The sequence below is a fragment of the Dreissena polymorpha genome, chromosome 5, assembly GCF_020536995.1.
Source record: "Dreissena polymorpha isolate Duluth1 chromosome 5, UMN_Dpol_1.0, whole genome shotgun sequence".
Classification (NCBI taxonomy): Eukaryota; Metazoa; Mollusca; class Bivalvia; order Myida; family Dreissenidae; genus Dreissena; species Dreissena polymorpha.
In genome coordinates this window covers 91772950-91788439 of record NC_068359.1, presented here as the reverse complement: position 1 = coordinate 91788439, position 15490 = coordinate 91772950, and positions in this window count along the sequence as shown.

Below are 15490 nucleotides of genomic sequence, written 5' to 3'. Positions count from 1 at the left end.
GTGTCACGTGCTTTGTTAGTAGTGTGCATGTGTTAAGTGGCTGTCGTTTTGCGATAATCATCATATTTATAACCATGAGTATTTGTTTATACAAACAAAATATATTAGAACATATTAAAACCGTCCTGTTCAATGAGCCATCTACGGTTCATGATGAATCATTACACATGTGCCAATCGGGTCGATATCGCCAACGTTCAGCTCAGAGCGGTCATGGCGCCAAAACCAACCTTAAAGCATAATATTGATATGTGAACGTTAAATGAATGAGTCAAATAACAACAAATACTCAAAACGCCTCCTCTCTTATTTTTGCAAACCACCAATCCTAATTATGAATGACTTTAGGGATCGTTATTGTTTAATTGGCCAAGACCTGAGTTATCGACTCGGGTCACTCATATATCGCTTGACTTCACCCGTATCTCGCTTGGCTTGACTTGACTCACTGATCGCTGAATCATTGTATGTATGTGACCCAGCTTTTACTGCACTAATGAATGCAACCTATTTAGAAGAATAGAACAGAAACCCAATTTAATTAATCATCAATGATAACATTTGTTAACGCGTATTTCCCACGATGATTTAAACTTGTTCCTAAACATCAAAACGTCAAAAGGTAAAACGTGTATGTGGTCGAAGAGGCTAACGGAAAAATCGGAAATGGTAATTAAACGTCAAGCTTACAAAGTTCCTTATTCATAAACAAGATAGATGTATGCAGTATATAAGTACATGTTTAATCACCAGAATATATGGTAAATATCATCATTTTGGTAGACAGTATAAGAGCAATTTTTTCCCAAACGCGATTATTTTTCTTTCTTCCATCACTAGCCCTTCGTATTCTTATATGATTACATTGCCTTTTACCTATTCTTAATTTTTCTTCTTCAACCTCCTCTTCCTACTTTTTTAGCTTTTTTGCAAAAGTATTATGAGTACTGTCATTATTGAAGTATAAGTACTATTATTATAAATCATAGAATTATTCGTATAATTAGTTTAAGTAGTAGTAGTAGTAGTAGTAGCACGATAGTAGTCGTAGTCGTAGTACGTAGTAGTCGAGTCGTAGTAGTAGTAGTAGTAGTAGTAGTAGTGTTAGTAGTAGTTGTTGTTGTTGTTTTTGTGTTGTTTTGTTGTAGTAGTAGTAGTAGTAGTAGAGTAGTAGGTAGTAGTAGTAGTAGTAGTAGTAGTAGTAGTAGTAGAAGTAGTAGTAGTAGTAGTCGTAGTATAGTAGTAGTAGTAGTGTAGTAGTAGTAGTAGTAGTAGTAGTAGTAGTAGTAGTAGTAGTAGACAGTGGTCGTAGCAGTAGTAGTAGTAGGGTAGTAGTAGTAGTAGTAGTGTAGTAGTAGTAGTAGTAGTAGTAGTAGTAGTAGTAGTAGTAGTAGTAGTAGTAGAAGTGGTAGTAGCGTAGTAGTAGTAGTAGTAGTAGTAGTAGTAGTAGTAGTAGTAGTAAGTTGTGTAGTAGCTAGTAGTAGTAGTAGTGTAAGTAGTAGTAGTTGTAGTAGTAGTAGTAGTAGTAGTAGTAGTAGTAGCTAGTAGTAGTCGTAGTAGTAGTAGTAGTAGTAGCTAGTAGTAGTCGTAGTAGTAGTAGTAGTAGTAGTAGTAGTAGTAGTAGTAGTAGTAGTGTAGTAGTAGTAGTAGTAGTAGTAGTAGAAGTATGTAGTTAGTAGTAGTAGTAGTAGTAGTAGTAGTAGTAGTAGTAGTAGTAGTAGTAGTAGTAGTAGTAGTAGTAGTAGTAGTAGTAGTAGTAGTAGTAGTAGTAGTAGTTGTTGTGTTGTTGTTGTTGTAGTAGTAGTAGTAGTAGTTGTAGTAATAGTGGTGGTGGTAGTGTTGGTGGTAATGGTAGTGGTATGAAGTGAATGGGTGAAAAGCCGCAGCAGAAGTAGTTGTAGTATTACATTTAATATGTTTATTTAGTTTACTACTACTCCAACTGATTGCACACTAAGCAATTAAATTAATCATATATTCCGGATTGGTGTGTGCATTTTCGTCTTGAGGTGTACTGCACATAAGGAAGTACTTCTTAGACCGATTGACATCGTAATTGAAATTCTGAACACACTCTGCCTCTTGCTTATCATTGCGATGTGAATTCACTTAAAAGGGTTAGACAGTGTAGAGAAAAATTAAAACCGACAATCAGATGTTAGAGTGGGGAAAATACAGACAGTTTGATTTTTATTGGAATTCCAAGAAATATTGTGCAAAATGTTTATAAGTTACCGCTGATTGGAAAAATAATAAGGAAATGCCGAAAATAAACTCGCGTGCGTTAAGACTGTGTCTTCGTCGAGAGTTCAAAAAATAAAAATAGAAACGCGTGGTAACATGGTTGCCTTGTGGTATTCATTTTCCCTTAGAAAATGTGGTTGTTAAAATCTTCCTCTCTCATTCTAAAAGATTAGTATTTCCTGACTGATTTCACCAAAAAACGATATCATGTTTCTGTTTAAATTAAAATGAAAATGTAACACCTGTTTTACTTATGGACTTATGTATGTGTCGCATTGCAAACGTGTAGCGCTATTAGCATACACATTAGAAAACAGTTACTATGTTTTCTTTCTGGCAAAGAAACTATTATCAACGAAAACCCGAATGGTATTTATTCTAGAACAAATGACTCGTTTAACAACTAGCGTGACAAACGTCTTTAAAATTGTTGCACATAAACACTGTAATGAATATTTCACTTTGTCTGCATTACGCAGATGCGCGCGCATGTTGCGCACACGGCTTTTCATACAAATCTTTAGAAGACACCGTAAAATATGTTATAAACAGACAGTAATTTATGGTGGCACATAAAAGTGATCGACTAAATGAGAAGTTAATCGTAGAAGACAATAAACAAAATGTTTCTGTAATTGCAAAACCGCCTCTGAAATAAAACATGTCGTGAATTCGCGATAGGACTTTCTAAGATAAAAGCACCGAGCCCAAATCGTCAGACGAATATTTATGTAGTTGATTTAGATAATGATGAATCCAGAATGTTCGCCATAATTATTAATCCTGTTTTAACAACGTGTTATGCGTTCCCGATAGGATTTCATGGACCACAAAATCTAAATAATTTTAATGGTCCTGACCTGCGTCTTAGAAGTAGCGTTCCAGCAGATTTAGAAGCACTGTTCGATGCCATTTCAATTAAAAGATGTTGCTCTAACACGAGCCTTCTGCCTTAACGAGAAAGCAAATTAATTAATTGCTCACCCCATGATAATGTAATTAAATAAGTAATAATCTCAGTTATGACGCCGGGTAGCCTTGTGGCGTGTTATCTTGATGGACCTTCCTTGTTTTTGTCAGATCATGGGCTTCTCTGGATCTTCCAAAGTTCATGGATAAATCATAACATGGTAAGAGTAATCATCGTCACCTGAAAATTAATCAAATAGTTTGAATCAGATGTCATTTATATTAATTACCATGACTACCATTTTCCTCTTAACGCGCACTCGTATGTATTCAGTTTCCACATCACAATGTAAAACTCGCCCACATTAACGTACTTAAAAAAAATCTTTAAAAAATAAACACTGAGATACTTTTAAAACGTATTATATATTCTTAATAAATTTATTTTGTTCACGTATTTAAAAGACAGCATAAAACGAAGTTAGCTATATGAGCTGTTCATTAGCGTAGTTATTGAAAAAAGTTTCGTTTAAGTTTATCAAAATTACGTATGTCATCACATACCGGTAGATTAAATATTGAAACAGGCAGATGGGCTAGACCTTTATCTGTACCGTTAGATTAAAGAAAGTGTTATGTTTGTAACAAACTGGGAGATGAGTTTCATTGTATTCTTGAATATAAGTTATATACGGAACTAAGATCAAAATATATTCGATTGTATTACAGGCAATGACGAAATATGTTCAACTTTATCGAGCTAATAACATACAATAATAAACTTTTACAGAAACGTTTGAGCTTTAATTGATGTGTAATGATGTGTTTTGTTCTTTACGAATCTTAATGTTTTGAATTATAGCTATTATGTCAGATTTACTAAATGTACTCATAACTGCAATTGTTTATATAGCATATTACTTGACTTTTGGACCATCTACATGTTTGATTGTGTAGGCGGTCTGTATAGGGTTTATACGATGCTATTACAGGTAAATTAATGGTGTTTTCACTACATTTTGTTGTGCTTGTTAAGATACAGTAACCGTTTTATAAAATCCTTTCATCTAAGTGGACCGAGTCCAGAGCCTTTGGGTTGCGTATATTTTCGTTTCGTATAGGCCGCATACAAGGGCTGAATTTTATGCTATTATTACATGCATGTGTCATTATTGACTTGTATTCTAGAACATATAACTGTCTACAAGTTTTTACAAGTCTGTTACTATCACAAACTGTTCTACTACTCTAAAACATATGATGTAAATAAACATGTACTATATCATTAGAATGTTCCTCATCAAACGAAATGTGTTACCCCGGATTGGTACAAAGTATTATTATTATAACTACACTTGACTTATGAAGACCTAATAAATGTAAATAACAGTAAATTTGGTATATTGAATTAATTTAAGTTAATAAGCCTCATTACAATTTGACGTTATTTTGACATATTTAATTACATATATTATTTCGATAATTATTTATGTACTAGTGTAATATATAATAATGCATGTATGTATCGTTGCAATTAAACGTTTTACTTCTTTATATAAATAACTATATTTTGTGTACTCATAAACTTTTTATGCTTGCTGTGTCCACTTGGGCTTTTGGCCTTCTGGATGTATTGTTTACTAAACCATAAACCATATTACCGTCAGTACAAAGCCTAACCAAATGTGTTTTTACATTTCGGTAAAAACTTAGTTATTTGAAATTGCATCATTTTAATATTCGTCCCAAATCTCATGTGTCTAATCAATCAGGTAGATGTGCCGAAAGATATTCCGGGTCCTCATTAAATGCAGAGGAAGGTCAAAAGAAACTTCGAAATCATCATTATCAGTGTTATTATAACCGTTTAATTATTTTTATAAATTAAAGTTACTTTTTTTTCATTATCATTCTCTTCATATATTATCATGATCATTATCATAATAATAATCCTATCGGCATCATTGTTGTATTATCATCTAAAGCATCAACAGTCGCCAACAACATACTGTAATAATCAAGCTTTGCAAGCTGATCGCCATCATTTATAGTACTGCCCCAATGGCAACTTTTAAACAAAACACGCAATGGCTCAGTATTACTAACTTCTCCGACTTTATTAATCACTTTGTTATCATTAATAGTGTCCAGATGTTATTCCAATTACTAGTATTTGGCAACAGATTGACAGGTTTACACACATCCGTGAGATTAAACTGTATTCAGACACCTTAGCCAAATACTTTTATCAAATATTTAATTCTGTTGAGCATAAACAATTGCAGACAAGGCCAAAATAGGATTACGGCACACTGGGTCCACTTGAAAATGACCACTTCTGAAAGGTTTGAGTTTTGGTCAACACAGATCAAAGGCAAACATATTAAAGCGATGAGAATGGTCAACAAAGCTAAAGAGAGGTTTACCACGTTTATGAGCTATCATTTAGTATACTTGCATTCCATTTATGCGTATTGGTGTCTTAAAATGTTTTATTAATTTTAACATGTGGATTTTTTCGCATCCCTTGATTATGGAAACTGAAAGTGAAAATGGGTTTCAGTTGTTGGAAGTGAAATTATGACAAGAGACATAGTTTGTAAAAAAAATGTAGTTATCAATATGTACGAATACAACCAAGAAAATAACTCTTTTAACAGTTTAGCCGACAAACCGTAAGCGCTAGAAATTCATCAACACAGATGTACTAAGGCATTAATCAGATTCCAATTTCAAATATTTTAATCAAACAGAACATAAAATTTTAACAAAACAGTGAAAATTATACAAACAAGTCCCCTTAAACGCTGGGGTGGGCCAACAAACCTAATGAGGTGAATAATTGCACAAAACGTTACATTACCCACATTGCCCATTAAATAGCTAATGCTAATTGCCCTCGTGTTATCAAATGATAGAACCCTTTGTTTCCATTCATAGACCAACAATTGACCTAAAGCGGTGATATTCATTTCTTTTTAATCAACGAGATCTCCGTCTTACCGCAAACCGCTTTTCCCACATACTGGCGATTTCAGAACTAAAAATCATTTTTCTTAATCAATTCATGGTAACTAAAGCGATCTTGTCAATAGTAAGCGTCTTGTTAGGCCCAGCAATACATGTGTTTCGCGTGCGAGCTTCAAAAATACGTGCATAATAGATTTTTATAACATGTAACAAATTGTACAAAAGTTTTTCTTCAGTTTATCTTTATCGAGCATGCAAAGTAATCATATTGAGTAATCATATTGAGTAATATGTAAGAAATAAACTTCACAAACGACAAGAATTGACATCGTCGCCGTTATATTACCGTTTGTTATTTGTTTAGCTATCTCCCCAATAACTATATTAATGGTATTTGGTGTGAATATCATTTATTGTTACCGGTCTATAATTGTTACGTTCAAATCAATTGTTATTACAATCGAGTTATTACCACAACTGAATTTAAAAAATCACGCCACGCGCTTTATGTTGTAATATTCATTAAATTATATACATAGTAACTATGTTTTTGAAAAATGTTTAGGGTCAATGTGTTTTTGTATTTAACTTCGTACATATTCGCGATGTTTTTTATTTGATAGATTGACACGATGCTTTTTTATGTTTTAATCATATTTAATATGCTTTTCTATATTTAATACATATTCAAGATTTTCTTGTATATTATATATACATTCAGACTCACTATGATTAGTTTCTCGACAAATTGGAGATATTTTTTCCATATCTAGATCGTCTAGCCTAAAGCTAGAGACGCTCTTAAATCCATTTATAATCTGCCGAAGTTCACTTAAATGATATCCATTATACTGCGTACACTTTTATTATTTTTAAATGTTTAGATCGCGATTTTGGCGCCTATTTGTACATCCGCGTCTGTGTCGAGGTGTCGACAACGACACCTTTAACAGACGTCCGACGCGAGACTTTAGCCTGTTCCCATGAAACGGATATGGGATTAGAGATAACTAATAAATAACATACGATGGTTAATGGCGGATGGGTCAAGATGCAGACGAAGATACCATATTGATTCATCACAATTACTTGTCATTTTTGTTTTAGTTATTCTACTCTAAGCTCTTAGCAAAATCTAATTTAGACAGCATTGTGTCGGAGTATTTTATGGCTTGTTAAATATTGCAACTATATGTCAGTAACTCCCAATAGCGAGACAGAAAAACTCAAACACTTGTCTTATAAGTTCATCCCGTTCAGCAAAACCGACGGAGTACAAAGTAAACTTTTCGTTACGTTATATACTTGCATGCATCGCCGTTTGTGTTTGCGACCATAACACACCGCTTCGTTGCGTTTGCATCTGTTGCACCGTTTAAGATCGTGTAAACGTGCGTTGTATCCGTATCAATTTTATTTTGTTAATTTTGTTTTCGTTTGTGTTTTCAAGGTATATTTCAAAGTTACATATATCTTACTATATTTAGAAATAAAATTTGATGTTCATATAGATTCATGAGAACTATTTCGACAAATAGTACGTCTGCACATCGAAGGCAGAAATGCGTAGATGAGTTTAGTTTGGTACTTTATTTTATTTTATTGAATAAATAGGAGACCCGTCAATCAAACGGATCAGGTCATATTCGCACCCTTAAAACAAAATAAAAAACAGTCTATTGACACCAAGATTAACCCAACAAGAGTCCCATTGATAACTTACCCCGAGAGTTACAATTGACCGCATGCTTTTCAGGGGTCAGGAGCTTCAAAGCCTATCTATTCATCGATGTAACCAAATCTTCAAGAGACGCGTTCTGCACTAAACGGTCGTTAGTACAACAATGCTCCTAACACGTCGCGTTTAGTGGGTGCACACATGTTGAATTCGATACTAACGACGTGATTATTGCCTTTCAGATTTTAGTTTCCAGATTAGACACGTGATCTAATCAGTTGTAAATTTTGGTAACATTCATTACAAAAGACAAGCTCGTAAATTACAAATTAATAAACGCATATCGTAGATCGGGACCGATAGTGGAGCACAGCCGCAGATTGTGGCCATGTGATAGTTCGGTGTGATTCCGGTTTCTCAAATGTTAACTTGTGAATTGAGTCAACAACAGTGAAGTCATGTACAAATCATTGAGTGTTTATAAATATGATTACAAACAATTCGTATGAAAATATAAAATGTCATGGTAGGGTTACGAATTCTATGTTCCGACCTACCCTAGTTCAGCCCATCAAATAACAGACGAGTTACATTGTCAAGTATGAAAACAAAAATGAAAGATTTTGTTTATAATGAGCAAAACAAAATAATTTTATGAAACACAGTATTTTATTGAAAATTCCCAAGAATCTCCTTGCATTACTCCATATTAAAGTTGCATTACTCCATATTACAGATGCATAACTCCATTACCTCGACGCTATTTCAAGTATTATTACCTAATAATAATACTTGTCAAAGTCACCTTGAGGTATTATAATATGTATTGTATAAGTTTTACTTTTTACCATTTGCAGTATCAAATGATTTTTTAACGTCCAATTAACTGCGTCTATTAAGTTATAATCATGTATTTAATACTATTGTGCAGCATAAACGATTAACAAATGACATAAAAACGGGAATTCATCGCTTTTTATGACGACTGAGTAAATACAAAGCAAAACATCTTTTTAAGGATGTATACACATTTAATAGTAATAACTTTACGGATTTATAACACGTTTATAGAACCATTGGATGAAGTGAAACTTCAATAGATATCTTTGAAGGGGATGCCAATCGCATAAACACAAACCGGGACATGGAAAACAACTTATATAAACCGTCGGTCTAAATTCAAAATCAATTAACACAATAGAATGAGAAATGAATAGACATCTGTAAACGAAAAAAGATCGAAACCACAGACCTGGCTTACCGACATAGTAATATGAACAAGCGACTACTTAAAACGTTGATTTATGACCGGGTTTGTTTTAGGGCTGACTTGAGACGCTAATAAGTAGCTATAAACTGAAATAACGGGTTGAAATTTTGTGTTTTGCCCAAGCGGTGACTATGTTCAAAACAATAGCTGGGTACTCCGGCATTTTTTCTCGCGTTCGTGACATTTCAGCATAAATCCTGTCTCGTTGTTGGGATCACTTATCTTTAGAAGCGATGTTAATGTGGTCATTCTAAAACAATCGGTCAGGTTGAACAGGCAATTGAGTCTTAAAAGCTACTTGTTGATTTTATTGTTCCATCACGGCGTTCGGTACATTTTCGAACTCGCGACTGCGTTTAGCGGTTTTCGTCACGATATCAATCTGCTTGTATTCACCTGTAAGCTAAAATGATTCTCTTGATACTATAACTTACTTGGCTATTGCAAGATAAAATTAAAAGTCAAACGATATTGTAAGTGTTATTCGTAACAATACCGTTCGGTAACAGTTTTCACTTATTTTAAGTTTTCAAGATGTAACAACTATAAAAAGTGAGACTTCATGTGTAAAAACATCAGAGATATCATATAAACCCTACGAGGGCGTTTATTCATGGCACGTGACCAAGTGCCTATTACTTCGACCAAAACGTAATTTATTTTGATGGACATAATGTAGGGAAAACATGTTTTGCAGAAACAAACTCTTAATCTCACTGGCAAAAGACATTTTATCTTTACTAATAGGTTAAGGGTTGTCATCCACCAACATGAATGGCCTTTACGCGTTATAGATTCTGACTCAATTTACGGATGACAGTGTCCATACGCCAATTAGTCAACGGCTTTAAGACTGCTCCCTTTTCTAGTCTGAGATGGTCTTTATATCGCGGACATTGACATGAATGAGTGCGATATGACGGCCCGAGAGCGTCACAAATTTACATTCATACAAATTCTGTAACTTTTCACTAGTCAATTACCAGTTCCATTTACGAACATATACAGTATTCACTATCACATACAGACTCATTGGCACAAACTAATTGAGTAGGATGGCCAATGGCATTGACGTTCTTAATCTATAAGTATGGAAATTGTTAATATTGCTCGTCGATTCCTGTTTATGAAGTACCATAGCAAGTAAATGAATCACTGTATTAAAATAGCATGCTTAAAATTGTTTTAAATGTCGCCAATCTAAAGAAAAAAATAAATATTTATTTTGCCATAATCATGCGATACATGAGTACTATTTAAATAATTAAAACGTGTGGACATGTAGTTTTAACGTGTTTAACTGTATTTGTAATTGAGCACATTGACAGTGTTGTTTTAAAAAAGCATAAAACTTTCTAAATATTTGTCTTGAATTCATTTAGGTAATGTTAACCATACACAAAATTCAAACTGTTATTTGACCGGCAATTTCTGCAATTAGTATGATGTCAACATATATTTACATGTACGAATGCACATTTCAATTTCCTGCAGCTAAGCTTAAGCAAATGTTTGAATATCGCCCGCTATGGGATAGATGTTTGTGTGTAGGAAATGTAGGTATATTCTTTCAGCGCATATACTGAAAACATGTAACAGTGCGTCAGTCCAGTATCTGTTCCATCGGAATTAAGATGGCGGCTCTTTGCGTTATTATTTCTGAAGTGTTGCAGACGACAACCGTTAAGAAATTCACAGACGGTATTTGACATAAATTCAACAGACAAAATATGTATTCAAAATTGCAGACGATATTTGCCATCTGTGTGCTGCCGTTTTGGCATTTAGCCTAAATTGGGGTATAGCGTCGAGTCTAGACTTCAGAGAAGGGTCCGTGCCAAATAAAACTGTCATACTCTCTTGAACAACGGAAATGAACTTGGATGATACGTTTAACGTGTGGGACGACGGCTGAAAATTACCATGAAGATTAGAGTATGATAACAGCATGGCCAGTGACTAAGTATCGAATCAAAGCCAAACTTTGTGTAATTTAAAAGAGCTCGAGAATAGATCGCTAGAACATTATGCTACCGGTCAAGAAACGTCGATCTGAGTCATCGGGAGATAAAACTATTACAATATATGGAAGTTGTAACATTACGGTTTTCAACCATTAGGTTATTGTTACTTTTTCTTGCATTACAATTTCACATTTGTGTGTATGATTTACTAAAAAAGTAGTTTACTAATACAAACTTTGAAAGGTCTATGGATTCGTTTTGATCAAGTACTGTTAAGCAAACGTTTTATGATTGCAACATAATTGTTATACCTTTAACAGTATGTAAATCTTATTGAATAATAGTTTCCTTATTGTTTGCACACACAACAAAGGTATATGCCTTTCAATTATAGTATAGTTGCAAAGCTTGCGAATAGCCGCCGTACGTTTTTGGTCCACAAATGATCGGGATTTATACGCTTGCGTAGTCTTTGACACCGCAAAGATACCCGACACTACTAAAACACAAAGTTTGACAGTTAGGGCACCCCAGACTGTCAAAGATTTTATTAATAAACATAATCTACGACACGAACTTTTGACTGTGTGATTTATTTATATCGTGATATCTTAACCAGTAACGCGGTAGGTATAGGTAATGGTTTTATCGCTGGGAAGTTAATTGTTTGTTTTAAGAAAGCAAATCGAATTGGATCAAAGGTTCTGATTTAATGAAAGCACAATCGCAAAACAATGCGTTCGCATATAAAATTTCTAAAACGATGTATTCATTTTTTATTGCAATTATTCTTTATTAACAAGATCAAAACATCGATAATGCAAATGCAGGGGCGTCGGGAGCAAATTGACATTTGGGCGGCGGAGGGGGTGGGTATGGGAGGGGTATCCCCCTCCCGTTGGCGGCGCCCCCCCCCCCCCCACCCTCCTGGACAATTTTTCAAATTTGAGCATCAAATGGTGCATTCTGTTGCGTTTTGATGCCTGATACCTGACCTTATTCACGTCTATTGCAGGCATATTCTGAATGACAAAATTTTGTGACAGACAGACAGACGATGGAGAAGTGATCCCTATATGTCGCAGTTTGTACTTTGTAGCAAGCGACACAACAACAGGGATCATGTAACGTCAATACTGATTAAACTGCTAAAAGTCAAATTAAGATGCTAGTATAAAGTTTTATTTGATGTATGTTTATACATGTATGTACAGTAACAATATAACCATATCGCATGAAACATACAACTATAATATCACAGGACAATCAAATGCGAACGCTATCGCAATCAATTATGGTAATTTGTTTATGTTGTTGTTTTTTTATTTTCACACTGACCGGAAACCATATAGGTACCACAAGGGCATTTTTACATTGAATACTGAACACTCGCCGGCAACCATATAGGTACCACAAGGTCATCACACTTAAACTTTTCCAAATGTTTCCTTATACTGGACAAATCCATGTGCGACTTGGCGTTAAGGGATTATCGTTATAAAAGAGACCGACCAATTAACAACATAATTGACACGTACATTACCACGGGCGGGTGATAACAATCAACAATACACGTGTCATAACCGCGATAGCGTGATAACCTTGCTTCATGGTAAAGATATTTTCAAATATATGGGTATTGAAATAATACAAAAATGACAAAAGGTCTTTGCCGAAATTTCATTTTTGCCGAAAATATTGGGGCGGCGAAAAGTCTTCGGACGGGATCGTTTTGGCTTTAAAATAATGTTAATAGTATGAAATTGCATTAAAATTCAAGCCATATGTTCGTCTTTCTTATAATTAATTGCAATGCTGGCCATTGTAAAAATTTATCAATTATTGTGGAACTAAAAAAATATAGTGCATTTGAAATATATTCACTACATAATATGTGTGTACGTGGATACGTGAACATTAGGCAAACGTGTGTTCAAATTTATTTAAATATTTTATTTGACTAATTTAAACAACTCTTCGTCCATCAACGTTATCTGTTCAAATATTTGTCAAGAACTTACCATGACTAACTAAGTTGAGATTGCCGCGTCTCAGCTGTTTTACGTCCTCTAAAGGTTACACATCACAGTTCCAGTATCCCACTGTTTCCTGTTATGTATTTACAGTAAGCAGTAAAACTACACCATAACGTTGGGTAATTACGTTGACAGACTGCCATATTTTATAATAATTTCCGACAACACAGGCTAAGCTTGTAGTACGACTCTGGCAATAATTCTGTGATGAAAATCATACGCTGTCAAAATACAAGGTCTTTATTGCTGTAAACACTCACCCACTGGTCATTAACGAAGATTGGAGTATTCCGGGCGGATATTGCGATGGTTGTACAGGAATGTTGGGGGTCGAGCATTTACGACCTTGTTTAATAGCATTTAAGAGATCGGACTGATCCGTTATGATCGTCCACAGAAAATATTCAAGAAGAAATACAAGATGTAAGTCTATGACTCAGTGAGTGGGTCAAATAAATCATATCATGGAATTGCAACAAACAATTCTATGCAGAATTTGATGTTAAATATCTTTGGTTATTTTTTAACATGTTTTTTTTAATTTAAATTATTTGATAAATCGAAATCCCGAACTAATGATTTGTCTTTTTACACTAGCTTAAAGCCTTAATAAATATTCACACACTACTTATATCCCGTGATACTTTACAAATGTTTAAATAAAGCATATCCATTTTTTAATAAATGATAAATAAAAATATTATGCTAAAAAAAGTAATACGGTAGTATTTTTATATAAAACATAAGAATTCGTAGACAGCAGCTAAAATGAATGCAATTCAATTGCTCAGAAAAAAATATAAATATAATACTATGATAATGACGATAATCACGATAATTATAATAACAATTATTATTTATTTTTTTATTATTATTATTACTAGTATAACCGCATACATATATATGACAATAAATTTAAGAAATAATTAGCTTACAATTAACGCAAGTTTCATATTTCTAAGATCGTTTTTATTAAATGTTTTTTATAATTAATAAACATGAATATGTTTAAATGTCTATATTCAAATTGTGTTTTTTTTTAATCATTCTGAAATAAATATCCAACAATTTTTACAATAAATCTATTTTTAAATGATTAATATTTTATATGAAAGTAACATTCAAATGAATACTAAATTGATTAATATTCGAGTGGTTACGGGGACCACGATGAAAAGCGGCAGACATCAGTCAATTTCAAATCAAATTATTGTTGAATTACTAATACATGAATAATATGGAAATTATTTTCAAATTAATAGCACTAAATCCATATTAATCAATACGTGTTATTTTAATTGAAGTGTTAAATATAATCTTTCCTAAAGTTTAATAAATTGCCCGAGTACTTTAAGGCACATCAAAGCGGATTAGAAAAAATCTCCAGTGTTATGCCTTAAGAAAACCTCTCAAATCTGTATAAACTTCGCTCTCAGAAGGTAAATGAAAAAATAACCAAATATGCTTCGTACTGTCGCTTTAGACGTTTCGACTGGCCACTTGAAATTCTTGCAGTTTTAACTACAACTACTTCAAACTCCGTCTCGTCCAAATTCGCAACGGTGAATATTTTAAACGGGTGATTTTCCCATGGCTAAAGTTTTCGTTTTTTATCACTTCTACGTTAACAATTTCCGCTTATTTAACATTTTAGTACTAAATTTGTTTAAATACTTTTCATATTTTATAATTGTGTTTTAAACTTCTATAACAGGCATGTATTTCCGTTCATGGACTTAAATAACACTTTACATGTAATCAAGCATGTTGCAAAATGCGAAATCGCAAATGCAAAATAAATTATTAACGACAACATTTTAAGTCTAATCAGTTTCACAGTTATATAATATAATTGACCTCATGAACAACTTAAGATAGTTCATTAAAGCTTCATCGAGGACGTTCAGCATGTTACTTGCTTTAAAAGCTTCTGTTCTCTGTCTAACGTTAACGCGTATTGTATATTTTCAGCTGAAGGTCTACCCTCAATTAATCCCGACAGTTTATACAACGAAGAGAAGAAGCGATCAGCGTTCTGTTAGGCGGAGTTTAGAGCGAACGCAATAAACCCGTCAAAAATTGATTGACAACCGATAGGCTACGACTTTTGACGAGAGAAGAGTCGTAGGTGTGTGTAAAAAGGTGTTTCAAAAAGAACTTTGGCCTTTTGGGATTTGACCAAATAAAGCCGAGCGGCCCGTCAATCACTCTCCGTAGCAATTCCAATCGTTGCGTCGACGCTGTAGTAGTGTTTTAACGCGGAGAAATGTAATAACTCTATATGTCTTCGGTTCCGAAAATCAAAGTCGTCTTAATGGATCTTAGTGATATGGGATTGCTAACTTTGATTGACGGTTGAATTAAACTCATAAGGAGGGATGGAGTGTCGACACTTGAAGTACTATTCGCTATAGGCTAC